Raw genomic sequence first — 26,339 nt, 5'->3', positions numbered from 1 at the left:
CCAGGTGCCCCCAGCACAGCTACTGTTCAGTTACTGTTTGCCTACGTTGAGTCGGTACATTCGGGGTGTGATTTAACGCCTCGGCATGGTGACTCCATGGGCCTTTTTGGTTTTGGGTTGGGTAATGCAGAAACTCCCGGCGGGCCAGTTTGAGGTTGCCTGCCCAGGGGAGAGTTACGTCTCGTGCCTGTTGAGGTTAGCCCGCTGTTCGAGCCCCCCGATGTTAAGGGGAAAGTTAAGCGCCACCGGATCGCGTCTGTCCGGCTCCTCGCCGGCTCCCTGCCCGCTGCCGAACCCGTCGCCGCACCGAGGCCCACAGCAGGGACCCCAACGAAAGCTCAAACACCGCCAGAACTCTGCAACCCATGAAACCAGAAACACGGCTCGATATAAAATCTAAGTCGCCCCATTCAATGTTCTAACATGGAATATAAGAGGCGGCAACATTCCGGCTAAATCCAGAAAAATTCTGCAATACCTAAGGCGCCACGAAGTGGACGTAGCATTGATTCAAGAGACTCATTTTGCTCAAGGGAAGGACCACCAGTGGGCCAAAAGCTGGGGCTGCCACAGATACTTTTCATCTTACTTCACGTACTCGAGAGGAGTCGCTATCCTTATACACAGGCGGCTCAGCTTCCGGCTACTACACACGGCAAAAGACGACAAAGGCAGAGCACTATTGGTGAGCGGCATTATCGCAGGTCAGAAAGTGACATTTGTTAATTCGTATGCACCGAATATAGATGGCCCCGACAACTTTGGCTGGGTGTTAACACAGCTCTCGTCGCTCAACCCGGCAACAATCGTCTGGGGCGGAGACATGAAGACGGCGTTAGATCCTGTAAGGGACAGATCGACGACCACTCAACATCCACCCTCCAAGGCCAGTCTCCAGATAAAAGAAATTTGTAGAGCATTTGACTTACAAGACTCGTGGAGAGTCTCCAATGGGGAACAGCGCGAATACACCTTTCACTCGACAGTCCACAATACAAGTTCCAGGATTGACTACTTCTTCACCTCAACAAACACCCCCCTGTCATGCAGCCGGTGCCCCATCCACCCGAGAACACTCTCAGACCACTCACCAATCCTTCTTAAGCTCAAACCTGCCAACCCCGCTCCACCGCTACAGCGTTGGCGCTTTAAGCAGGGATCACTTAGGGACGAGGTCTTCGCTTCCGAGCTAAGAGAGGAGATCGACGAGTTCCTGGAGGCCAACCTGGGGTTGGTCCCCTCAGCAGGCACAATCTGGGAATCCTTAAAATGCTTCATCAGAGGAGTCTGCCTCGCCAAAGAAAATGGCATTCTCAAACTTATTAGAAGCGAGCTTACAACCAGCGAAAAAAAATTGAAGCAACTCGAGATCCAGAATCCGAACAAAACCAACCCGCAGCCAGCAGCCGCCATAAAAACGGAACTACAGAAATTCAACGCAACAGCGGAACGTGAGGTTAAGTTTCTATACCGCACCAGCCAAGTCCGTCAATATGGTGAGGGCCATAAACCAGGAGCTCTACTGGCAAATCTAATCAGAGCCGACAACAAGCAGTCCCAAATAGAAAAGATCAGAACCAGGCAAGGAGAGGAAGTCCACACGGATGAAAAAATAGCAGAAGAATTTAGGCTTTTTTATCAAGATCTCTACAGCGCCAGGCTCCCGAAAGACTCGAACCTCCCGCTGGAATACTTAGAAGATACCGAACTCTATTGGGTCGAGCACCAACTACGCGAACCTCTGAATGAACTGATTTCACAGGAAGAGATCCGAGCAGCTATAAAAACCCTACCATCCTCCAAGGCACCAGGCCCCGACGGCCTAACGGGTGAATTCTATAAAGCCTTTGCAGAAACCCTGGCCCCCCTGTTGGCAGCTGTATATGAGGAAGCATTGGAGCGTGGGTCCCTTCCTCACTCCTCCCGCGAAGCCAATGTCATTCTACTACACAAATCAGGAAAACCTCCGGAAGAATGCGCCTCGTACCGCCCGATCTCACTGCTTAATCTAGACAATAAAATCCTTGCCAAAATCCTAGCGAATAGATTGATGCCCCTGATGCCTGCCCTGGTGCTAGCTGACCAAGCGGGCTTTATACCAGGCCGCAATACGACCTTCGGCATCCGAAGAATGTTTGGGATCATCGAGGCTCTTGACCCAGCAGACCAAGCAATTGCAGTCCTGTTAGACGCAGAAAAGGCATTCGATTCGGTGGAGTGGCCGTTTATGTTTCTGGTTCTCACCAGGATGGGGTTGGGGGCTCGCTTCATCAAGCTCGTCTCCCTCCTATACACCAATCCACAAGCTAATATCGTAGTGGGCTCGGCAAAATCATCCTTAATAAACCTACAGCGTGCCACAAGACAAGGTTGTCCTCTTTCGGCACTAATATTCGCTCTGGTAATGGAGCCACTAGCCTCCAATCTGCGGGAACTCTGTCAACAGAGGGGTCTCATAATCGGCCCACACAAGCTCATAGTATCCCTATACGCCGATGACGTGGCCCTATATATGCGCAACCCAGAGGTTAATCTGAACCCAGTCATGCGGGAAGTCATCAAATTTGGGGCGGCCTCCGGATTGAAAATTAATCATTCAAAATCAGTCGTCTTCCCACTGACCCGAGACACAAAACTGTTTGCTGACGACTTCGGACTCACGTGGAGAACCGCCGGGGTTCGATATCTGGGGATCCAACTGTCACTGGACCATCAAGCAGTGTTCCGGGATAACTATGAAGAGGTGCTCAAATCCCTGCACGACAAGGTCTCTCGCTGGAAGACACTCCCACTGACACTCTGGGGCAGAACCTCATTAGTCAAAATGGTAGTATTGCCAAAACTGCTGTACCTCTTCAACAATATACCGCTGTTACTACCACAAACCTTCTTGAAAAGGCTCAAAAGATTGGTTCTTGAGTTACTCTGGGCTGGCAAACCAGCTAGAGTGGCGTATACAATCCTGACACTCCCCGTGTCCAGCGGCGGTCTGGCCCTCCCTGATCTTGAAAAATATTTTTGGGCAGCCCAGGCCCAATACCTCAGCCACTGGTATGCAACGCAAACCATCCGTCCTCATGTACAGGTGGAACGAGCCCTGGCGACTCCCAACTTCCTGACTGCAGTGGTCTTCGCCCAGCTCCCCGTTCCCAATCGCAAGATGAACATGATGCTCACAACTTAAAAGGTCTGGAGGACCGTGGCGAAGAAGTTGGGGGTGCACACAAGGTACTCTCCCCTCTTGGCAGTTAAATTTATCCCTGGGATCCCTCTGACATCAGAAAAAGTGTTTCACCAGTGGGTTGATAAACTGCATATAAGATCCCTAGGGGACCTATTCACAGAAGAAGGCTTAATGACACCAGACCAAGCCAAACAGAAAGGGGGCAACACTGCGCTAGATGTGTTCCTCTACTTCCGAACTCGCTACACCCTGCAGACCCACCTGCCAGACTTCCCGCGTCAACCACCTACGTGGCAATTGTTGCACGATGTCATTCAAGCGCAAGGAGACAGCAGGTTGGTGTCGCAAATATACAAAACTCTGACCACTGGAACCCCCCCGTCAACACTGGGGCGAAAAACAGATGGGAAAAAGCGCTAAACACAAATATACCAGAAGCATATTGGAGCTACATATTAAATCAGACTCAGAAAATTGCACTTAATTCCCGGCTCAAACTTATTCATTTCAATTTCCTTCACCAAACATACCACACACCGGAAAAAGCTACCAAACACCATCCCGACATCCAGACAGAGTGCAAGAGATGCGGAACCATCGCCGCTAGCTTTATACACATGGCATGGGAATGCCCCGAGGTAGCCCCCTTCTGGAACAGGGTGCTAGATACGTCAACGGCAATCCTGGGAGAAGCAATACAACCGAGATGCACGGCAGCCCTGCTGGGGATGACCAGGCTGCTATCAGCTCCTTCGAGGAAACTGGCCGGAGTCCTACTAACACTAGCCCGCAGGAGAGTCGCCCTGGCATGGGGCCGCGGCCCCCGGCCATCCTACACAGCCTGGCGGAAGGATCTACTCTATTACCAGGATGTAGAGGCAGACTTCATTAAACTCCTTCCTCAGCACGCGCGCCCACCCGACATCTGGGGCCCGCTGATAACTTTTCTGATAAATGAAGATGAAACCTCCTCAACAGACTCTTCGGAGTCAGGCAACGCACCCTGATACAGTCTGAAGATAGGCCAATAATCCCCGGAGCAAGGACCCAGTGGGGGCGAACTGTTGCTAACCAGCATATCTGCCTTGAGGCGGCGGGGGGGCGGGCGGGGGAGCGTGGGGGAGGGGGTTGGAGGGGATCTAAGTTAACGGCGCAAAGTTGATAATCCACCCTAATGTGGGTGTGTAATTGTTCGGTGTGTTAAATACCAAAAATAAAGGTTTTAAAAAAAAAAAAAACATTACAAAACAAAATTATCTCTAAAAGAAACCTCCTGTCCGACAAACACTCCACGGCCAACCAGATCTCCACTACCTTAGAAAACACTGCCCCTCTCTTCAACTTCACACCGGTCTCTCATGATACAGTACTCAAGACTAGAGCCACACTTAAAGCGTCCAACTGCAAAGGAGATAACTTCCCGGCACACCTAATTAAACTCTGCTCCCCCACCCTCACGCCCATAATCACCAACTTTGTAAATGCCTCCTTCGCTACCAACCAGGTCCCAGACAGCATCAAAGCGGCCTGGGTCACCCCCCTGCTAAAAAAGCCCACGCTAGACCCACTAGTGCCTACTAACTACCGGCCCATAATAACTGTCCCATTTCTACTTAAAATCATTGATAAAATAGCTTATAACCAATTACAAACCCACCTAGAACAAAATAACCTGCTAGGAGCCAGACAATCAGGCTTTAGGCCTAATCATAGCACGGAGACAGCCCTCTTGGATCTTAAAATCCAATTAGACTCTATCAGAGATTCAGGCAAACTAGCCACACTACTGCTACTGGACCTATCAGCAGCATTCGATCTGGTAGATCATGACAAACTATGCAACACACTAAAAAAAGATTTCAATCTTTCCAACAACGCCACATACTGGATCAAATCCTTTCTCACCGACTGTACTTCCAGAGTTGCCATTCGGAAATACTAGTGCCCTTAGGTGTCCCCCAGGGATCCTGCATATCCCCCACCCTTTATAATGCATACACCAAACTCTTATTCCCAGCCCTAGACTATATGGGTGTCATTTACACCAACTTCGCAGATGACACACAGATCCTCATCCCTATCTCAGGCAACTACACCCAAGACACTCTCACCATTAATAAAGTTTATTCCATAATCCAAAACTGGATGGCCCTGAACAGTCTTTGCTTAAATGATGAGAAAACGGAGGTCCTCATTGTGGGCTCCCAAAAAAGAATAAGCACCCTCCATCCGGACTACTCTCACATTAACATCGACGGTACCCGGATCCCAGTACTTAAACAAGTCAAAACGTTAGGTGTCTACATCGATGCCAACCTCTCCATGCATAAACAAATAGCAGCGCTCTCTTCGTCCACAGCCTACACAGTAAAACCTATTGCTCTCAGTCACCAATTTCTCACCCCTGTAAATTGCATCACCCTGGCTAGAGCCTTGATCCTAACAAAACTAGATCACTGCAACATCCTTTTCCTAGGAACCTCCAAAACCAACATAAACAAAATCCAACTACTGCAGAATAAAGCCCTTAGAGCGGCTTTAGGGATAAAGAAATCAGAACATATATCCAACACTAGAAGAGAAAATCACTGGCTGCCTATTGAAGCAAGGATCATATTCAAAACCCTTAGCATCGTCTACAAATGTCCCACCAACAAAGCGCCCAGCTATCTCAACAACTCCATAAAAAAAATGGCATGCAGGTCGCTGAGATCTCATAATCTGGCCCTCTTAGAAGTTCCTCCATACAAATATAGCAGAGCAGGAGGAAGTAGTTTCAAAGTTCTAGCCCCTTCGCATTGGAACGCCCTACCTCTGAGTATCAAAAATGAGGAATCATTACAAAAATTCAAAAAAGCTCTGAAAACCTGGTTATTCAATAAATATTAACCCCCCAAACCCTACCCTCCCATGACCAACTACACTGCTCAGGGCAACTGCAGTGCTGCAAACAGGTCAGGAACATAAGGGTAAGGACTATCTCACCAATTGGAATCTGATATATGACCACATACTCTCTTGTAACGTGTGTATAAAAAATGTATTTTTGCTTTGCAACTGTAACATTGTTTAATAATTGACTACCTTCTGTATCTTTCGCCATGATACCCCAAGGTCTGGGCGAGTAACAAATGTAATAAATAAATAAACAAATAAATCCACCATTAAACAGGCCGCCATGCCTTCCCCCATCACAGTCTAGCCTTTACCTTGTAGCAGCCTTTTCTGTCTACTAGCCACGCCCCACTGTGCATTGCAACACACACAGACACACACACACACACACACACACACACACACACACACACCACCACCACCACCACCACCACCCCCCAATTGTCTTTTTCCCCAGACCCTGGGGAGGCGTCACTGTTGTCATGGTGTACTTCATCCGATGACAGTGGCAAGTTCTCGGAACAGACTCTTACCTTTTCAAGAAGAAGAAGGTAAGTACGGAAGAAACCATGGCTGAACTGTCTGCCTCAGACGCCTCTACTAGTGAACGCGATTCGGAGACTCAGGTAAAATCTGCCCAAATTGACAGATTGCAACGCCCAAGCATGGCCACTGCCATGCAAGTGCAAGAACTATTGTCAGCGACAGATGGCTACAAATAGAGAAGCGCAACTCTCTGACCTACCGCCTTTGGCCCTAGCTGCAGGAAAGTTTGACGGATCTCCCAAGAAAGTGAAGGAGTTCGTAGACGCCCGTCTGGTATATTTCACGTTCTGACCATCCCTGTATACCTCTGATCGCTATAGAGTGGGTTTTCTCATTTCAAACATGGTGGGTAATGCCTTGGCTTGGGCTACCCCAATAGTGACTTCAGCTAATCCTGTCCTTCAGGATTATGATGCCTTTGTAGAGCTTCTTTGCCAGACCTTCGAGAGGCAATAAATCAGATTCTCGGCAAGAGAATCTCTACTTGACATAAGACAGGGTTCCATGGATTTGATGGCATACATGTCAGCTTTCAAACGCCTTGCTAGTGAAGTAGGGTGGCCAGAATCCGGCCAGACGAGGCTTGCACGAGGAGATCAAAGACGAGTTGGCACCTATACCTCATCCCACGTCTCTAGAAGATCTGTTTTCCTTGGTGCTACAGATAGAGTACCAGATTAATGAAAGAAGAGCAGAAAGAAGGAAGGGGCGTACATTGGCACTCCCCCGTCTACTCACCAGACTCTTTCTCATTCCACTCCAGTTCGTTCTCAAGAAGAACCAATGGAAGTGGGCACTGCACAAGGTCCTTTGACCCCCAACGGAAAGACAAAGACACAGAGATAAGGGTCTCTGGACCTCATTACAAGTTTGCCGGTCCAGTAGTAACGGTGCCAGTAAGCTACCGGCCCGTTGCTACCTGACCGGCAAACTACAAGTTGTGCTTGCGGGTGCCTTTCTGCCCGCCAGGTCACCGGCACCCACGAGCACAACTCGACGGATGCACCGGCACCATTCAGGTATGGTGCCGGTGCATCCGACCTTCCCATTTCCATTGACCCCTATCACGCTTATTGGGAATGGGAGTGATGAGTACCTGCAACTGGCAATGGGTAATTGTCCGCCAGGGTTAGAATACCCCAGTAATTGCCCATTGCTGGGTTCCAGTAATTTTATGAGTTTGGTGGCAGCCGTGCCGGTTTTAGCGGCACGGCTACTGCCAAACTCGTAATGAGGTACCCCCTCAAAGACAGGGAAACGACAGGGCCCGGTCTTAAGAGGAACTACTAACCGGCGTCCCACTGAAGGTTCCAATTCCTTCCGTCCTGCCACAAGATCCAAAGAAGACAATTGTTTGATGGTGGTTCGTATCAGTTTACGGTTGAACACCTTACCTGGCAGAGAGGTATTAGCCCTTGTCGACAGTGGCGCCGCCAGTAACTTTCTAGACGTCAATTGGACGAAGTCTGAAGGAATGCAGCTACTTTCTAAAGAAGAAGAACAGACCGTAGAAGGGGGGGATGGTCGACCGTCATAAGGGCAACTCATTTTCCAGTTATATTGGGTGTTACCTGGCTTCGCAAGCATAAAACTCCCATCAACCGGTCTCTCAATTCCATATCATTTAGATCTGAGTATTGCAGAAGGCAATGTGCTTCTGCACATCGAACCAAGAGCATAACAGTGTCATGTTTTCCTCAATCATCAACAGCCGTTAACTGATTGACATCCCTCTTACGTGACTACGCAGATGTCTTTGAAGACAAGATCCCAAAGGATCTCCCACCTCACCATCCAGAGGACTGCACAATTGACATCCTATCCAATTCCATCATTTCCTTTGGTCGCATGTGTTCCCTGAGTATCCCTGAGCGAACTGCTCTCTGGCAATGCCTAGACAACAACTTGCAGAACGGGGTTATTCGCCCTTCGAAGTCACCTGCCGGAGCATCCCTCTTCTTCATAGCTAAGAAGGACTCTGCTGAACTCAGGCCGTGCATCGACTACCGCGGCCTGAACAAGATCACCATAAGGGACCGGTACCCAATGCCTCTCATAAAGGATACATTAGTGGTGGCCCAAGGAGCAGTCATTTTCAGTAAGCTAGATTTAAGGGGTGCCTATTATCTACTGAGAATTGAAAGCGAAGACGAGTGGAAGAGGGCATTCCAGACTCCCTTTGGACTATACGAGTACTCTGTGATGCCATTCGGGTTGGTCAATGCTCCAGCCGTCTTTCAATGGTTCATGGACCGACTGACTATTTGCTGACCTTTTGATTCTCACAGTGATAGTTTACCTGGATGATATATTGGTGTTTTCAAAACAAGCCAGCCTACATCAAGACCATCTCACTGAGGCCCTGACGCGTTTGAGGAAACACCATTTGTTTGCCAAACCAGAAAAGTGTGATTGTCGTCTCATCGGTACCCTACCTCGAATTCCTCCTGTCTTCCAAGGGAATCGAGATGGACCCCTCGATTCCCGATTGGCCAGCTCCCACTAATGTAAAGGAGATACAAGCCTTCCTTGGTTTGGCAAACTTTTATCGGCGATTCATCAACAATTTCTCTAACGATGTACTTCCTATCACAGCTCTCCTTAAGAAATATTTTCCTTTCCAGTGGGATTCCAAGGCAGAGAAGGCGTTCCAGGATCTCAAATTAGCCTTCTGCTCGGTGCCCATCCTTAGACAGCCTAATCAACTACTGCCGTTTCTGGTAGAAATGGATGCCTCAGCCAGAGCCATAGGGGCAGTTCTCAAACAAGAACACAGAGGGCAAGAACATCCTATTGCCCTTTACTTGAGAACCTTAACCCAGAGCGAGACCCACTATTCCGTAAAAGAATAAAAGCTGCTGGCTATCAATCAAAACTGTGCCGAATGGCGCCAACTTCAACAAGGGTCAGCCCATCCCTTTAAGATCTGCACAGATCATAGTAATCTAAAAGTTATACAACAATTGGAGTGCCGAAATGGCCGCCCGGCCAGATGGGCTTATTTCTTTGCACGATATGACTTTCACGTCACATACTTGCCTGGCAGTAAGAATATAGTAGCCGACAGCATGTCTCGATGTCCATCATTGTGCCTTTAAGTCCCGTTCAAGGGAGAATCACTTCCCCAGGATGTGCCATTTGTTGGAACCATCTCTAACTTTTTACAAGAAGTCAAGACTACGTCTAACAGAATCCTTGGATCCTTCCCTAACGAGACACAAGCATAAATTGTCATGCGGCAACCATGGTGCCTCTGGCAAAGGTGGAGACACCAGTACAGAGTTGTGAGCAGCGTACATCATACTTCCAGAGACCAGAACCACAGCAGCGGTCTAGTCCTCATCAAAGATGGCCACCCAACGTTGCTATAACAATGCACTGTGCCCTACGCTCAGTGCGTTGTATCCGTCACTCTCGCCTGGTACCCGCTGCTGCTTAGACAGTTCTCTCCACCTTACTGGTTTTGCTTGCTTCTGTTGTCATTTTCCTTAGCGGTTCATCTCCTTATCTGTACCTCTCTTCCCATGCTCTTTCGCAGTCCTGTTTTTCTCTGCCTTTGTTTCCTGCATCCCGACGCCGGCTTGTACAGTCGCCCTTCCGACCTGTACCTTTCCGAAGTTTTCACTGACTTTCCGTTTTCCTCTTCGTTCGCCTCAGCCTTGTCCATTTCTTGTCTCCCGACTTCCCTAAACCTGTCCATCTGCATGACTCTAACGCCAATCTGGTGCTCTGTCTGTATATCCTTGAAAGGAATCCCTTCTGCTCCTGAGATGGCCCAAGTCTTCCTAAGAGACATTGTCAGACTGCACGGCCTACCAGACACCATCCTTTCGGACAGAGAGTCTCAATATACATCAACATTTTGGAAGACATTGTGAATTCTTTTGGGCATTGAGCGGGATCTCACCTCGGGATACCACCCACAATCAAATGGTCAGACTAAACGCCTTAATGGCACATGGAGCAGTACCTCAGATGTTTTGCCAACAATGAACAAGACAATTGGGCTTCTCTTCTCTCCACAGCGGCGTTTTCCTACAACAATGCTACTCACTCCGCCATCAAGATGTCTCTGTTCTTCTGTACCTATGGGGGCATCCCCATGCCTTTCCTACCGCTTCTCTTTTCCCAACCACTCTACCCACTATCAATTCACTGATGGACTATTTCCACAGCACAAAGGACCGGTTTGATCAATTTGGAAGAAAGCCACAAAAGATACAAGACCCCGGGAGACACACATCGCCAGCCCGTGCCAGAATGGGAAAAAAGGTGACCTAGTGTGGCTGTCCACCAAGTATCTCCCTAGGTGGACTGATCCTTCCAGATTTGCTCCCCGTTACCTGGGTCCATATCACATCCAGTCTCGAATTAACCCAGTTGCTTATAGGATCAAGCTACCGAAGCAGCTAAGCCGCATTCACCCGGTCTTTCACACTTCCTTGTTGAAACTGTACATTCGTGACAGGTTCCAAAGAAAGGACTCATTCAAGGTAACTTACAAGGATCCTTCTTCAGACATATATAAGGTACAAAAGATTATTGACTCTCATTTCTACAAGGGGAGGGTGCAGTATTTGGTCAGATGGAAGGGATATTCTCCTGCGGAGGATTCCTGGGAACCAGTTTCCAACATATGGGCTCCCAGATGTCTACGTATCTTTCACCGTCTTCATCCAAGGAAGCCAGGGGTTTTCGCTCCTGGAAGGGGGCATACTGTCATCAGGGGCCCGGGCTACTACAAGATATGGACTCGGCGGAGGAGCCACCATTAAACATGCCACCACGCCTTCACCCATCAAGGTACGGTCTAGTCTTTACATACTAGCAGCCTTTTCTGTCTTCTAGCCACGCACCCTGCGCATTGCAACTTTAGTTCCATTGCCTTTCGCTTGCTCGGTTCGCCTTGCGTACCTTGCTACCTTACTCTAGTTCCTTCCTGCCTTCTGTTTCCTCGTTTGCCAGTGCCTATTCAGGGTTTATTTCCTAGCCTTTCCTTTTCTTTTATCTCCCAGCGTTCGCCGCCACACATTTCTTTCCCGTTATCTTACCGCCGCGTTTACTGCCTATCCCTGTGTTGCTACCAGCACCTCTTGGTGTCTTTTGCCCCTTTTCTTTTATGCCTTACTTAGCCTTCTCCAACATTTTGCACTGAGGGTAGATTTCTTTCACCAGCTGTTTGCTGCCCGGTACCTTCTTACTTTCTTTCAGGCCGCTTTGCTGTCATTCTCTCTCTCTCTCTCTCTCTCTCTCTCTCTCTCTCTCCCTCTCTCTGCCTCCCCCTGCCTCCCCCTCCGATTACTCCCTTTCCATTTCTTGCTCCGGTGATCTTCCTGAGCCTCAACTGCCATCTTCAGGATAAGAACATATTAATTACACCTCATCCTTTTCTTTCCTTTCTGTTCCTTTTCTTTTTATCCTGGTTCATTCCTTCCCATCCAGACTCCATTCCATATTGCTACCAAACACTCATGTGTTGCTACCTTCACAGACTTCTCACAGTGACTTCTGTGCTGCTTACAACATAACTCATCAGCCTTCTCCTTTGTATTCTATAAGGAGAGTTATCCATACCAACGGAGAATACCTTCCATCTGATCTTTGCTCACAACTGGGGTTTCTTCCGCCATTGGCTTCTTTCCCAGACCCTGGGCTGCGCAAGGGAGGCATCACTGTTGTCGTGGTGTACTTCATCCGACGACAGTGGCGAGTTCTCCGAACAGACCCTACATCTTCAAGAAGAAGAATGGAAGTGCAGAGGAAACCATCGCTGAACTGTCTGCCTCGGATGCCTCTACTAGTGAAAGCGATTCAGAGACTCAGGTGAGATCTGCCCAAATTGACACAAGGTCACCTCCTTTTCTTTGGAAAGGTCCCTATATCTCTGTACCCAGTTCAAATCTTAGTCTTGGTACTTTACTGGTACAGGTACGTTCATGGACTGTTGATGGCGTCTTTACTGGGTTTGGGCTCATGGCTAGCAGGTCAATAGGTCATTCCTTTGATAGGAGATTTGTAAGATTTGCAAAATGTGTGTGCCTGTTTCGACGCCGGGATATCTCTAGCAGCCTGAACAGCTTGGCAGACAGCAACGCACCTGAGCACCCATCCATCCGTGCTCCAGCATGTGGCAATGAGATGCCTGTTACCTCAGAGGAGCCAAGGTGTAGTGCAAAGATGGCGGCCACAGACTTAGTTTACTTTGTATGCAGCCTTCCAGCCCTGGAGGGGCTCACCAACATCCTGCAGCCCAATTGAACATGGTCTACATTAAATTAACTGCTCTCCCTGAGCTGGGAGGCGAAGCCGGCACTGTTTAAAGACTCGGCTCCAAGGCTCATCAAACCTATCTTTGTCTGTCTGTGCAAGTCGGTTCCTACGGCTGCACCAATAGATCTGAACCGGACCCTCGAGTCTTTTTCTCCCTCCTGCATGCCTAAGACCCACGCACAATGCTTCATCACAATACTGCTTTCCCGCTCTAGAGTACTTGCCATCCAAAGAGGTAATTAGAACGCTGATTCCTCTCCACGCACGCTCTGCTACACAGCATGACTGCATCTCTGCCACTACAGAGATGGCAACAGCATGCTACTAAAATAGCTACTTGATTCTAACTTTAACCCTCCAGAATGCGACCTTTTTAGCCGTACGCTTGTATTGTATCTACTACTACCTAAACAGCTACCTGATTTTGACTTTACACCTACCAGAATGCAACCTTTTTGGCCGTGCTACACTTGTATTCTATCTGTAACTTCATATCCATTGTAACAAAGCACCTAGATGCCTGATGGTTTTCTGCACTGCTATAAATGCAAAAACAAACAAGTAAGTCAACCAGTCCCTCTAATGGAGCTACATGTCTATCCTCTTTGGACATGTGCTCGGGATCTGGCGTGCACCGGTCTTTCCCAATAACAACACAATGAATGATAAAATGCACTAGCAAAATAACACACAAAGAACACACTGTGTAATACATATACAATTACTCGAGTCAGTGTGAGAAAGTTCATAACTCCACCAATACCCGCAAAGGAAGAAGGTGAATAACGTTTGTAGCACCGACACACATATGACAATCCTAACTTTATGAGTCCAGCCCTAACACGAGTGGACCCTTGTGCTCAATGCACGTGTAATACGCGTGGTCATTCATAAAGTTCACAGGTACTTTTTAGGGGCAGGAAAAAGTTAGGAGAAGAATTCTGAGGGGGTGAAACGGGTTCCAAGAGTCAGGTGAGGATCTGCTACTACAATTAAAGCTGTTCCTGACTTTCAGAGAGCTCTAGGCAGCAAGTACCACCTAAGCCAACAGGAAGGCCAAACGTTAGCCCTCAATGAATGAATGCGATTGGTTGAACAGAGGGCCACCGGTAAGTGGCTTCATTACTTAGTTCAGTTTTGGTCCAGACTTGGCAGGTACAAGGTGGTCACCAGAGGTATGATTTCCCGCCCTCAGTTCAGCTTCCAGATGCGCAGGCGCATCGGGTGCAGGTACAGGTCCGGTATGGCACAGGAGCTGCTACACTTGATTCCGACAAGAAAAGAAGAAAGCACTGATACAGCAAGTCCCAGGGCACTGGAAGGAATGTGGGACAACCACCTTCAGGGACTTGCACCGCAGCACAGTGGCGCAAGGGGACCCAGTTCTCACAGTATGATGCAGCTTTCTAATTCGCTGCACAAAGTTGCTGGGACGATGGCATTCGGCAGAAGCATGCTTTGTTGGTACAAGCTAGGATTCCCCAAGGTCTCGGGTTGAAACTCGAAACGGTGACGCTCCTGCACGGTAACCTAGGTTTGAGCTGGACAGCCCACTGGATGGCCCAGGGACACTTCTGAAAAGCCTCACTTGCAGGGTTACAAGGAGGCATCAAGAGTAATTGGTGCCACCACTTTAAGTGTTCAAAGCACCTTTGTAGGTCTTCTGAAATCAGGCGCAAAGTAAGGTTTCACTGGGACAGCAGTAGGATTCGAGTGCCAGACCTCCTCAAGTGAGTCTCAGGATCATCCTGTTCTGCTAGGCTCCTCAGGATACTTGGCTCCTTCTTCTGATCGCTGGTATGAATACAGGACCACTCTTCTTATCCACAGTCAGGTGATTGCTCGCACTCAGTAACCAATTGGCAAGATCTGCATGCATGTACACCAGTAGTGTCCAATCGGGCAACACTGCGGTCCTCATGCTCACATGCCCTCCAAACACCTGGGAAAAGGAGTGTGGATTGGGGCCAGACAGTCCCAGCCTACTTCCTGGGTGCTTACACACATGATCAGCAGTAGCCTGCAAAATTGGGCAAATGCATGCCCAATAAAGATGCAAATGACCAAAATGGTCAAAGGGACAAACAAAAGACTTAGTGGCATGGTCATGTTGGACACTATCCACAGTCAGGAGCCAGACGCCGTAAAGCTCTCTAACAAGTTATACAAATAAAAGAAAAGGCTACTGCTGTCACCAGTTTGTCCTGAATCACACTGTACTATCACCAAAAATTCCTTAGAGGGCATCTAGGGCCATAAAACACAAAGGCCCTATTGCACAGCACTGGAAGGTACTTTGCGCAATGATAAAATGTTAATGAAAAGCGGCATCAAAGTCTAAAGTTTCTCAGTACTGACAGCCTGAATGAAGGATGTGTCCGTTTCCCCATAGCAAGGAACAAAAGTCAGTATAGTTAATTTGAAGGCGTTACTGTACTGCAATACGTTCAGATCAGATGAAAAAATAATTAGCAAAATGTTTGGGGGGTCCTTAAAAATGGAGGGAAAGGTGCTAAAAAGGGAAATCTTTCATAACATATGTATCCTTTTGTGTATCCAATGCATTCATAATCCAGTCTCATCCAGCTTTAGACATGTCAGTACAAAACCATATGTATACATATCTCAAGAAATCAAAGAAACACTTTTTAAAGTGACACTACTTGGAAACTAGGACATTATTGTGAACCTATGCTTGGATGTATAGATGGTAGCACCTTGGAGGGGTCCCCACATGGCTGCAAAGAAGTGAGTGCTCCACACTTTGCCTGACTTTTGTTGAAAAGTACAGTCTGCTTTTATCTATATATCCTGTAATGCTTTCTATGTTCACTGTCGTATAAATAGTTTGTGTGTACACTACCGCACAACTCCTGTAGTATTCTCACGCTGTGGGGAATATATTGATTATGTGTAATAACAAAAGTTGAAAGGCATATTGATAGATTTGAGTGCCACAATGGTTCAGCGGATAGCTCAGTGAGATCTGTGTTCATATGCAGATCACAGGACCAAATTCCCGCAAGGCTGACTCAACCTTTTCCAATGTCCCAAGTTGATAAGCTTGCAAGTGTGTGAATATACTTTAGTGAAAGTAACACATATTGTGCTTCAAAACAATGTAACTGCACCATATAGGGGAAGTTATAAAAACGAACATAGCATCAGTATGGTAAAGGCCTAGAACGTGGTTCCTCTAGACAGGGATTGTAAACCCTGAGTGGCCACCTCCAATGATGGCAATAAAGTGTTAGTTAAGAGAAGTGATTAGAGAGCTAAATTTGAGACCGGAACCAACGTGTCTAGGCTCATATCCTGACTTTGCCAGTAAAAGATAAAGCGATCCTTGACAAGTCATCTTATATCACTGTACAGTACTCTGCTGTCTTCCATAAAAAAGTTTGCCTTCTCACACGCTGGTGTCATTGTTTAGCCCATTGCCTGATTTTTATTTTTATGTAGGCCATTTGAGTGAGGGGGCCATTAATGAAAGAGAAATGATCAAATATCACAGGCTTCTGGCGAGCAGATTATCAGGTCTGCTTATTTGACACAGAAAACTGTTCACTTTCTTGTACAACTTCTAAGGTACTTATGCGCATCATAAATAGCAAACCAAAAGTCTGTGCATCAGCAGTATTTAAAGATTGTAAAACAAAAAGAAAACCCTAGGTGAAATCTTTTGGGCTTACATTGATTAGTATTTTTGTACTTGTATTCTTTTCTTGAAGATGGAGACAATGAAACAAGAAGCATTCCTATTTTGCGTAACATATTGCTATATCATTATGTTTTAAAAAATAATAATTTTGCGATATGTGATCTGTGTACTTTCCAGGCAGTTCTCATGAAAGTCAAACCATTCACAAATAATTGCACCTTGCTTCTGGTAAGAATTGCACAACTAGGTAGTTATGTACAGACATTGCAGATTGGGCTTAAATCCCAGCTTCACCCCTTTACCAATGTGTGAAATCCTTGGAAACTAATTTAATCTCATATTGCCTACACTGTAAAATTACCCTCCCCTAAACATTTTAAAATGTTCAGCTCTTATGAGTGATTTCCCAGGGTGCGCTGGCAAGATGGACGCCCAACTGTAAGGCCCCGTTCCCTGCCCTGGTGAATGGCGGAGTAGCTGCAGGGTTAAATCCTGGAGAGCAGTCATAATAGCTCCAGGGACTACAGAAGACGTGTAGCACCCGATGAGTGGGATTTGGAGTGCCCTTGATCCTGCTGCACAGCATAAAAGTATCCCCTGACGAGGTGGGCAGAGACGGAACAGCCAGGAGGCCGGGAGGCAGAGCGGCCCGAACACAGTAACACACGGGAGAGGGAGACACTGGAGGCCCCAGCAATACACTCGCGAGGTGCCTTTGGAAAGAGGCACCTCCCTCCCGACCCCCCATGCTCGGGGCTGAAGCCCCCACTCCCGTCAGCATAACCCTGCAGCAAGAGAGAACGCAACAGGGTGAGACAGCCTCCTGCCTCCACTCCTGGCCTAAAGGGTGGCGGAGCAGGCTTGGACATTAAGCAAAGTAGGTGAGGGTGGCCTGGAGGCCCGGAGAACATACCCACAAGGTGCCCATGGACAGAGGCCCTCACCCCCCTGCTGGCTGCCAGAACGGCAAATCAGAACATATCAGGGAGGGAAAGCCTCCCGCGGGTCAGCGGGATTCGAAAGGACAGCGCTGACTGTGCAGCACAGAAGAGAGACACACACTGGCGGCTCCGACAAGTACACCAGCGAGGTGCCAGTGGTGAGTGGTGGCCCCTCCTTGAACCCCCCACACAGTGAAAACACTGCGGCGAACAACAGAAGGAGTAGTTGGGCGGGACAGCTCACCGCCTCACTCCCCGCCCCGAAGGTACACAGATACAGTCGTGAGGGCTTGGGGAGAGGTTATACCCCTGGGTGGCCTGGCAGGAGTGGGCACAGTGAGGAGCCCTCCAGTACTGACATGCACAGGGAGAGCCACAGCCTGGTGAGGGCTCCCCAAGGGGGGGTCTTGGCAACAGCAAAGTGGGGGAAGACTGGCTGGTAAGCCAGACACAAGAACTGCCCCAAAGGAAGGTGGGGGCTGAGGCTGCGAGTTGTAACCTCCACAAACGGAGGCCGCCCTGAAGTGAGGGTAGAGCACGTCACGACATCCCAGGCCCGCTGCGGTGCCCTCCTCTCGCCACAGTTACAAGGGAGGGCGAAGTGCAAAGGTGTTCGTGAAGAGCGGATGTCCCCCGAGGGGAGGGGACATGGACAAGCAGCAGCAGACTGACCCAGAAGACTTGAGGGGGTGCCCGTGAAGTGGGACCCCGGAAGAAGAGGCCAGTAGTTGAGGTCAGTGCAGCTTTAAGCCCCTGAGCCTAAACTTACAGAATCCAGTGGCCCCACGGGAGCCGGAACGAGAGGACTGGACTGGGGTAGGGTAGAAGGTGATTAACCAGCACTGCGAACCCCACCCGGATAAGCTGGAAAGGGGCACTCCAACAATACTGGTTCCCAGAGGAAGTGGAAATGGCAGCGGGAAAAGGGGATAGCGGGTCCCACCCATGTACGGCCGAAATCCGCACTATTAAAAATGACATTCAGGCGATCCTGGAGGAAATACGGGACAACAGGACCAACATTGTCACGAAAGTGGCAGACCTCGCAGTGAGAGTCACTACCCTGGAGGACAAGGTGGAAAGCCTGGAGACGAACCAAACCTCATCCGTGGTCCTTGAGACTCAAGTGGGGACACACCTTCAAGAAATGGAGAAGTGAGAGGAGGAACATCGGCTAAAAGTGGAGAACATTGCGGACAGGGAGAGGAGCAACAACCTTTGCTTCTTTGGCCCATGGGCGAAGGAGGGGGAATCCCCGGCAGTGCTGGAGCATAAGATACAGGAGATCATGGGGTTTGTCCTGGGCTCCAAGGAAGGAAACACTGTGCCCCTCGACAGAGTGCATCGGGCGGGTGGTGGAGGTAGGGGACCCCGCTCAGTTCTTGCCAAGTTACATTACTACAGAGACAAGGTGGATGTCCTGGAGAAGGCCAGACGCATGGGGACATTGAATATGAAGGTTCAAAAGTGACCAGCTTCCAGGTCCTCGCAGCCTAAAGACTTCTCAGGAGCAAGAAATGTGGCCCCTTGAGCAGATGGCTCAGAGGAAAGGGTGTCAAATACAGCTGGGGATACCCGTTTGTGCTTATCTTTGAATGGAAAGGCGAGAGGCACCAGGTAGTAACTGATGATGACATCAAACAGACCCTGGAGGAACTCGCAGGGCGGGGGCCGGACGGCCGCAGAGCTGCTGACGGGGAAGGGCCCAGCCACACCAGCGGAGCAGCAGGACTAGGGACACCCCGGGGGCGACTCAAGGTTCACGGCGGAGCAGCAGGGCTAGGGACACCCCGGGGGCGACGCAAGGTTCACAGCGCCAGGAATTTCCAGAAGCTCAGCACCCCACCTTCATGGGGGCAAACTACCTGAGGGGAACAATGTCGGTTTGGCGAGATCGCTAGCCAGACCCCTGGGTTGTATCAAGAAAGGTGGGGTGACCCCCCCCAAGTTGGTTAGTTGATTGAAAGAAGTGTTCGGGGGCAGGGGGGACGGGATGGAGTTGATGAAGATCTTCTGGGGAGAAAGGTTACACAGCAGCACTGTTTGTTTGGTTTTAAGTTAAATTACAGGGGAGTTGGGGAAGCTTTTCTGGGAATTCGGGTTGGGGATAGGGAGACGGTCATGGGGGTATCTGGGGGGATGAAGACTGGAAAGAGATAAGGGGCTTAGCATGTTATAAGCTAAGAGGCGGTAACACCCAGGTGTAATCATAAAGCGGGCCAGGACAGGGATATATGCCTTGGTGGATTGGTCCGTGACACTACGATGCGAGTAGTGTGGGACGGTGGACAATGGGAGAAGAGGGGGAGGGGGTGAAGGGGAGAGGAATGGGAGGGGTAGGAAGGAGGGAGGGAATGGGTATCACATGCAGCCAACCTTACGAAGGAGGGAAGGAAGGGGCTCTCACAACACCCGGGGGGACATAGCAGGCATAGTGCCAAAGGGATATGGCTGAGTTGAAGATAGCCACGCTAAATGTCAAGGGCTTAAACTCCCAGAATAAAAGGTTGCTGACGGGCAACATGTTCTATAAACAGTGCCTGGCGATACTCTTTTTGCAGGAAACCCACTACAAACGGGGGGCTGAATCCCCAATCAAAGGAAGGGGCATTGGTTTTACGTACTGGGCTTCTCATAAGGGCTGCAAGAAGGAGGGAGTGGGCATCCTGCTGGCAAAAACATTTTGGTTGTTGGTGACACAAGTTAAGAGGAGGTTCGGGGGCCAGTTCCTGGGGATAAAAGGCACCCACAAGGGTGCACAGTTTACACTAGTCATGGTGTATGCACCAAACGCAGCACACGTGAAGTTCCTATGCAGGATATTTGAGATGGTAGAGGATTGGGCGGAGGGTATCACTGTCCTGGGAGGGTATTTCAACCTGGTGAGAGACCCAGGGATGGACTGCTGGTCACTTAAGGGGGACAAGCAGAGGGTTGAAACCAAAGAAAATGTTTACTTTAGGTACCTTTTGCAGGACTACCACTGGACTGATGTATGGAGGAAGCACGGGCCGGGAGGGTATACATTCTTCTCCCCCCACACCAAACCTACACCAAGATAGATATGTTATTGGTATCCTGGGAGCAAGAGGAGATGACACAGGGGCCCATAGTGGAGACAATAACGTTTTTGGACCACGAACGGCTGGTAGGAGTTTGGAAGGTAGAGAGCCCTCTGAGGAGGCAAACACGATGGAGGTGTAATGACACTTTGGTAAGAAACCTAGTGTTCAGGGATTTACTAATGATTTCCTAGGGAAGGAAATAGGTGTGTATTTTACAACAAACGATAATGGGGAGGTGGTCATGGCCACGGTATGGGAGGCCGCAAAGGTGACTTTTAGGGGCTGCTCATTGCCGAAGTGGTGCTGAAGAAAAGGGAAAGGGCAAGGGGGCTAGTGGAAATTAGACTGCAGGGAGAACTAAAAGCACTGAGAGCAAATCCTGGGGGATAAAAGGCAGGAATTACACTCGATCTCCATAGGGGAGGTGGTTAAGCAGATGTGGTACACACGGCAGAAATACCACGAAAGGGAGATGCAGCAGGGGCCTTCCTGGCAAACAGGGTAAGAGGTGATAGAACGAAGAGGAGGGGTTGCTGGGATACGGAAAGCAAATGGGGCCATGGCGGAGAAGGGTGAGGAGATCACATCCCAAGTTGCGGAATACTACCAGGGGCTGTACTCCGAACCAGAAGAAGTAGGGCGGCAGGAGATCCGGGGCTACCTAGAGGATATGCAGCTTCCCAACTTGGCAACAGAGGTGCAGGAAGCATTGGATAGCGAAGTGACAAGGAAGTAGTTGCTGCCAGTTATACTCAAGTTAAAAGCTGGGAAAGCCCCAGGGGAGGACGGGTTTACCACTGACTTCTATAAGCAATACCAAGACCTGCTGGCAGGCCCCCTGGCCAAACTATTTACCTCCATACCGGGGGAAGTATCAATCCCTCTGACGTTCCTCCAAGCATTGATTACAGTTATCCTGAAGCCAGGAAAGTATCTAACCACTGTGCCTCCTACCGGCCTATCTCACTATTAAACGTGGATGCCAAGATCTTCATTAGGGTGCGTGCGTCCCACCTGGAGTCCCATCTCCCGGGATGAGCGCACGCAGACCAGGAAGGATTCATACTGCATAGGCAGGGAGCAGATAATATGAGGAAGACGCTTCACATTCTTAACTCACCAGAGGTGTTAAGGGAAGACGAGAAGGCGTTCAACAGGGTAAATTGGGCATTTATGGGAGAAGTCCTCTCAGAGATGGGCCTGGGCGATAGATATGATATGATATATTTTATTTTATTTGTATCGCGCTCATACACAAGTGTTTCAGAGCGCAACGAGGCAAGGGAGGGGGAACAATTGAGGACAAAATAACAGTCTTACTAGGCCCAGTGATATTGAGAACGCGCAAGTGCCGGGGGGAGGGACGGAGTGGAAAGTGCGGAACACTGGATGAAAACAACAACTGGTAGTGCAGCTAGTGGGTGGCAAGCGCAAGGTTAAAGCACAGACAAGCGAAGTCTAATAAGTACAGATAAGGGGACTGTAAGGGTTGCAGATACAGACCCAAGTGCAAGGGTTGCCAGTTGGCAGTGCAGGTGTGGGGCTGGGTGGGCTGTGACCTGGGCTCAAAAATCAGAGTGTAACCAGGTACCGAGTGCAGATGGAGGCAATGGGTCACAGCCCTTTATTCGAAACCAACAGCTAGGGTGGTGGCGAATGGGAGCGTCTCACAAACATTCCAGCTGCAGCGAGGAACGCGTCAGGGATGCCCACTCTCCCCACTGCTCCACGCACTTGTGATGGAGCCGTGGGCCAGAAATGAAGGAATTAAGGGGGTGGCAGTCGGAGGGATAAGATACAAGATGAGTCTCTTTTCAGATGACGCCCTGCTGTACATCGCAGACCCGCTACCCTCAATACCTTGCATTATGAAAAGCCTGAAGCGGTATGGAAGACTGTCAGGTTTTAAGGTCAACTTCGATAAGTCAGTGGAACTGCTGGTTGGGGGACTGTCAAGAACAGAGAAAGAATATATGAAGGGGCTCCCATTCCAGATACAGGAGCAGCACTTTCGATATCTGGGAATACAGGTATACAAACAATTTGGGGATTTATACACTGGGAACTATCTGCCATTATGGTCAACGGTCCTCAAAGATGTAGAACGATGGGGCAGGCTGGGGCTTTCTTGAATGGCGCGGCTGAACTGCATAAAAATGGTGGTATTTGCCAAATTCCTGTTCCTGTTTCAAATGCTCCCTGTGGTGGTCCCAAGAGCCTTTTTTGACAAAATCAGTACAGCCTTGCTAAAGTTCCTGTGGGCAGCGGCCAAACACAGAATAGCATACAAGAAAAGCATTCCTTGTAAAAGAGGAAGGAGGAGTGGGCTTACCGGATCTCGTGACCTACTATAAAGCCGCCCAACTGCGGGTGCTAGTGGACCATCTGGACCTGGCCTTCGGAGAAGCAATGGGTGCCACAGGATAATACGGTCCTAACACCAGTCCCCCTCGGAGAATGGCTGTGGGTCTCCCGCTCTCGTATTGCAAGGAGGGTGCGGAATCACTTTATCCTGGAAGTCCTTTGGGCTCTTTGGAGCTAAAGAGGGGAAAACAGATGGCTATACGCATGGCTGTCCCCCCTGAGTTGCATCTGGGCACCACCTACGGGACTGGATCGAAGTACCCTTGGCATTCCAAACGTGGTTACAAGGCTGGGTTTAGCAGGTCGGACCAGATATCGGAAGGGGGACGTTCATTACAATAGAGAGGCTAGCAGACTACTTGCAGATAGGCACCCTGCCCATATTCCACTACTTACAGCAGAAGGGAGTCCTTTCGGAGGGTAGATGGGGGAGCGGACCTGCAGAGGGGACTGACGGATTCCGAGACGCTCTTGCTCATAAGGACGGGCTCCAGGGGGCTCATAGCACGGCTGTATAAGGGGATATCCTGACCAGGATTAGATGGGGATGGGACCTAGGGAAGGAAATAGACAACGCCTTGTGGACATTAATGTGTCAGATAGGTGGCAAAGTCGACAGAGTCCCTGCAGTATAGACACCAGGCTATAAAGGTCCTACATGGGTGGCATTACCCACCAGCTATAATAGTGAAAATGTGTAGGGGATACGGGGGACTATGGCCACATGTGGTGGGGCTGTGGAAGGGTTTAAACGTACTGGAGGGAAGTCCTGTCGTGGATTAGGGAGGTGGACAGGATCAATAGGGAGCTTTCTCCGTGGTGGTTCTCTTTGGGCTAACATTGGAGGCAGACGGGGGCCAGATGGGCACATGGTAAGGATAATGTTGGTGGCGGCCAGATGCTGCCTTGCCCAGATGTGGAAAAGTCCAAGGATGCCAGCTGAAAGAGATTGGGTGGTGAAGGTGCAAGCCATATACAATATGGAATACCTTACACATTTGATTGATGAGTCCCGTACCAACATCGAGAGCCAATAGGTGCCTTTTTTTGGAAAATATGGGTGCTGAATAATTGCGCAGAGGTGACGGGCCAAGATGGGTTAGGCATCAGGGCCGGATGGCTGGGTGCTCCAAGGTCCAAGACCTTTCAGCTCAGAGGGGCCACAACGGGACAACCCTGGGTGAAACGCGGCAGGGGGGAATGGAAGGATGACAAATCCAGCCAGATGGCCCGAGGCTATCCACGGGAGGAGGGTTGTCATGGTAGAAGGTAGCCATACGGAAGTAGCTTGAGTTGGCTGCAAGCAGGAGGGAGAAGGGCATGGGGGCAACAGGATCACGAGGGAGAGGGCGTGGGGGGAAAAGGCTCTAGGGGTAGTGGAATGAGCATTTGGATGCTGCTTCATCAGCAAACATGAACTTCAGCCCACATACTAAGTCGTTAATGTAAGCTTATGGGATGGAATCTAAAGTGAGGGGAGTATTTCGGGAAGCAGTGCTCATTCAAAGAGTGTATCGTTATATACAAAATGGCAATAAAATTAAATTTAAAAAAAATAAAGATATGCCCTTCAAAAAAAGACCTCGCTAATAGTTTAACTGGCAATATTATTTCATCATATTAATAGTGACCATTGATATATTGCACACCACAGCCATTTGTTTCTTTGTTCTCGATTGGCAACATTACTTGAAAACCATGGCCTTCTTATCGCAGTCTACGGCCATGAAATGCAGTTGAGATTTTATTCTGATTACAGCAAGTCTCAAGAGGGTGAGGAAACTGTAATGGAGTAATGGAGTACCCATGCTTATTTTGATTGCTGCGGGGGAAGCGAATCAAGCTATCGGTTGTGATCGCAACAAGGGGGGAGGGTGACACCAGATTTTCTGAACTCCACTATTACTACTTTGGTTCAGTGGAGAGGAGCCCCAAAGGCTTATGTGCCCCAGGCCTCAGAATTGCTTAAGATGGCCCTGAACCTGTGACCTGCAGAACACACATAGAACTTACCAGTGATCTCTTAACCTCCTGAGCTTTCTTACCAGCATTTATGGATATGGGAATGGGTCCAGAAGGTATCGCGAAATGCCAGTTTTCAGTCTGTCCAATTCAGCATCATGCACAGAACATAAGTAACCCCAATCAGATTGCGGGCGCTGAATAACAGGCTGACGGATGAGTGCCCTAGACGTGGCAGGGGCCTGGCGGGATTCTGGCACATGATGCGGGACTGTGGAGTTATAGCAGTATACTTGGGCAAAGTGATTAAGGGGGTTAACAAATTGTTGGGGACTAAATTGGAATGCAACCTGAAAATATGCATCTGGGGACCGTCCTAGGGGGAAGAAACATAAATACGGAATAAAATGATATGATTCCTACTGATATTAGCCAAACACTGGGTAGCTATTGCGTGGAAACACCTACAGGGACCTACAATTACGATGTGGCAGGCAGACGCCCACAGATGGGGGATTGCTGAACTGGTGACACTCCAGGGAGCGAGCACTGAGGTGGAAGAGGAGGGAGTAACAGTACACTGGTGTCAACTGCTGAATACATCAAAATCCAAAACCTGAAACTGCCATGAGATGCTAGCCATGGGAGTTGCACGGAACGGAGGGTAGGGTGGGGGGAAGGAATGGTACGACAAGGCTAATGTTGATCCCTGGGGGATCGGAGGACAAGAAGTGCCGTTTATTACAAGGTTATGGGGAGATGAGTGGAGGCCTCAATGGATTACACTGGCAACAAGAACAAGGGATGGGGGGTAATGTTGAACTTTCCTGTCTTTTCTGTCTTGTTATGAAAATGCAAATACATTTTTTTTTAAAAAAAACATAGCACTTATAATTACGCTGCCTAGAATCAGGAAAAATACGTCATGGCTCACTATTAGACCCAATAATAGCAGTGCTATATTTGGTTTAAAAAGGAGTGGAGGGGGAACATGAGATGAGGTTGGTTAGATATCCTTATACATTTTTCATTTTAACTGTACACTTAATTAAACAACATACTGTGCAGCAATTGGATAGCTCAGTGAGTTTAAACTCTAAGAAGCTCCACGTCTGGAGTATCCATATGTCAACTATATAGACACACACTAATCTCCAGCTGGACCTTTGCAAATATGGTGTGGGGGTGAAGTTTCAAAAAAATAAGGAAGCATTTTCAAATGAAAGCCTGGGTCTACCTTCCCCACATTTTGAGCATGGGGTAAGGTGGAGTTGGTAGAGCACAGTACAGGGCTTCTCCAGCATGAGATGACATTTCCAATGGTAGTTCTCAGGACTGTCGATGGCCAATCTTGTTTCCTCTAAAAGTCTCTTGCCTTTGGGCCTGATGGGTTTAAACAGCAAAACAAAAAGTTCCTTTAACAAATGAAAGTTTATTCCCAATATCCGCTG

This window comes from Ambystoma mexicanum, chromosome 9 (assembly GCF_040938575.1).
Source record: "Ambystoma mexicanum isolate Mex_15411 chromosome 9, UKY_AmexF1_1, whole genome shotgun sequence".
Taxonomy (NCBI): domain Eukaryota; kingdom Metazoa; phylum Chordata; class Amphibia; order Caudata; family Ambystomatidae; genus Ambystoma; species Ambystoma mexicanum.
Note: the sequence above shows the minus strand (reverse complement) of the source record.